The sequence below is a fragment of the Mastomys coucha genome, unplaced genomic scaffold, assembly GCF_008632895.1.
Source record: "Mastomys coucha isolate ucsf_1 unplaced genomic scaffold, UCSF_Mcou_1 pScaffold22, whole genome shotgun sequence".
NCBI classification, from domain to species: Eukaryota; Metazoa; Chordata; class Mammalia; order Rodentia; family Muridae; genus Mastomys; species Mastomys coucha.
In genome coordinates, this window is record NW_022196905.1 from 55,236,276 (window position 1) to 55,239,407 (window position 3,132).

Below are 3,132 nucleotides of genomic sequence, written 5' to 3' on the forward strand. Positions count from 1 at the left end.
CACCTGTCACAGGTAATGAGGGGGTAGCGAGTGGGAGGAGGGTATTTCTCCCTTGTCCATTCCAGTTCACAGCAGAAGGGCCAGGTCTACCATGCTCTTCTTAAACTAAGGTGTGTGACTCACTCAAAACACCTTCAGGGCATGGGACCCCTCTCCTGAGTACTACAGCTGGCTAGAACCAGGTCAGCCCTTTTGCTCTTATGGCCCCAGGAGCAGCTCTCCCACAATTGCTGGATAACGGGTGGGGCCAGTTCTGCATAGCCCTTAGACATCAACATGTCCTTGGGCGTAATCCAGACCAGAGACATCTGCTTCAACTTTGGTGGTACCAGACTCCAGCTGCTGCAGGGGAGGTAATGGAGGTATAGCCCAAAATGGCACCACAGACCAGGACTTCACCATGGTCTCAGGTGCCATCAAAGACTACTCACATCAAGCTGTTTTTCCTCATTACCCTCAAGTCTCTAGTTTTGCTTCTCTTCGTTGTGCCCACATCCTTCAGTTTCTCTTTCTCCTCCATTTTTTCACCACTTACTTGTTCCTTTTAGTGGAGACTGGGTCTCTGAGTTTCTGGGGTGTCTCAGGAGTAGTCTCAGGGTGTTATGCTTCTCTCATGTATTATGGCACTAGGCATGGGTCACTTGGGCCTCTGTGGCACCTGACTGCTGGTTGTTTCAGGCTAGCTCTTTGTCCAGGCCACATGTCATAGGACTGGCTTCTTGCGCAGCCCACCCAAGTGGATCCATTTGAGAATCTTCTATCTTCATCTCATGCCCACTGAGGCCCTCAGCCCCACACATGTTTCTTCTAGTTTCTTCCTTGCTCCCTGCTCTGGGAGCCATCACGGCCTGTGCAACACCAGATAGGTGGTTGGATAAGGCTAGTTCCTTACCCTGGCTCACCTGATATTGGTGGTCTTCTCATGCTTGTTTGCTCTTCTTAGGGAATGTTAAGCTACCAATCATTACGATCTTCTTAGATCAGAACACTAACCACAGACATTGCCTCTCCCCTCTTTGACACCTACTGATGCTCATGGGACATAGCAGCCACACCTGACAACACTTCTATGGGCAGGAACATATTTTCTTTTATTGCTTATAATTTGATACAGAAAACAAAAGGGAAATGTTCAGTTATATACAGTTTCATTTTAAAATTAAGGTATAATTATATAACTTCTCCCTTCCTTTTCTTCCCTCCAACCCTCCCTCTGTTCCCCTGCACCTTCTTGAATTCATGGCTCTTTTCTCTTTGTTATACATATACATGCATACACACACACATACATACACACAGACACACACACACACAGGCTTATGCATACATTGTAAAATAGAATGGCATCTTTTTGTGTTCAGTTCTCATTACACTGAGTGGTTCTTCTTAGGCCCTATGACCTTCTTATAACCAATGGTAAAGAAACACCACTTAAACAGAATGTTGCAGTCTTCTAACAGATCAGACCTGTGATCTCTTTCATTGCAGCATAATCAACAATTAGATAATTTGAACAAAAACTAACACACAGAAATCAAAGTGAACTGATGAACTAAAAAGCTCCCATAGAGTAGAACATTGAGGTTAGTATTAAATATAAGTCTATAAAATAAAAAGCCAGCTTTATGAGCTATTCAACAAACTGTATAAGTTTCTATAATATACCAAGAAGTTACAAAACTAAGCATAAAAGAGTTAAAAATAGGCTCTACCAGAAGCTGACTGAGACAGATGCAGATACTTACAGCCAACCATGAGGACTGAGGACCCCTATGGAAGACTTAGTGGAAGAATTGAAGGAGCTGAAGGGGATGGCAACCCCATAGGAAGAACAACATTATCAAGTAACCAGAATCCTTGGGAACTTGCAGAGAAGAAGCCACCAACTAACCAAAGAGCAGACATGGGCTGGTCCGTGCCTTGACACATATGTAGTAGAGAAATGGCACTTGATGCCCCACTGAAGGGGAATGCAGGGAATTGTGAGCAGGGAATGGGCTGCTGGAGGGTGTGGAGCACCCTCTCAGAGGCAAAGGGGAGGGGAAGAGTCCATGGAGGGGGACCAGGAAAGGAGGCAACATTTAGAATGTAAATAAATGAAACAATTAAAAATTAAGCATACAGAACTAAGCAGAGAGCTCTCAAAAAAGAAATACAATGGCTGATAAACTTTATTTATATATTTTCTAAATGTTCAATACCCTTAGTTATCAGGAAATGGACGATCTAACTATAGCACTCTTGGGCATACCCAAATGATTTTATATCCTTCTATAGAGATACTAGTCATATTTATTGCAAATCTAGTCACAATATTCAGGAAATAAAAACAAACTAAATGTTCATCAACTCATAAATGGAAAATGTAAATATTGTACATTTACACAATGGGTATTATTCAGCTGTAAAGAAAACTGAAATCATGAAATTCTCAGATAAGTGGTTGGAGATGGTGGGAATATGTCTGATTGAGCTGATTCATACCCAGAAGAGCAAACATCCTATGTTCCCATTAATATGTAAATGCTAAGAAATTATAATATTTACAGAGTTCAAATGCTAGTAAGACATGATGGAAGAATGGATAGAACATGGGTAGTATTAAGGAAAATAAAGAAAAGTGGAATATGAAGGATTAGGAGTGGGGATTGAAAGCAATGGACAAGTGCAACTGTCAACCCTCATCAAGAAGCTTCTTTATGTGTTAGATGGTGATTAACAAGGTGATCCAGAGCTATTCAACATGCAGAGAACAACAGTCCAACAAGAGTCCAGGCCTAAATGAGACATCTACATGACAGAGGAAACAGGGTGAGATAATGAAGAACTTTTAGATATAATCATATGTATATGTATATGGTGCATATACATATATAAAAATTGTCTAAATGGTGTTACAAAGTAACAGAATGACAATGCCCCTACCTAACACTACAGACTAACAGATTTTGAAATTGTTAGAAGGATTGCACAGACTTTCTAGTGTTATAAGTTATTGGTCGCACTCAGAACCTGAAGGTAAGATCTTGCTGAAGAAAATATGTCATGGAACCTGGAGACAGCAAGCTGTATCAATTTAGAAAATTCATTCTCAGCTGATAGCACTCATAGTGGTGCAAGGTACTATATATA

The 3,132-nt window shown here is 41.2% G+C and overlaps 1 non-coding gene across 1 annotated transcript; it reads right to left on the reverse strand.

The window, feature by feature from the left end:
- Positions 1-945: 945 nt before the first annotated feature.
- On the reverse strand, positions 946-1,078 carry LOC116071826. Its single transcript, XR_004111187.1, has one exon. It is a non-coding gene; the product is annotated as a small nucleolar RNA SNORA17 (small nucleolar RNA).
- Positions 1,079-3,132: the final 2,054 nt, after the last annotated feature.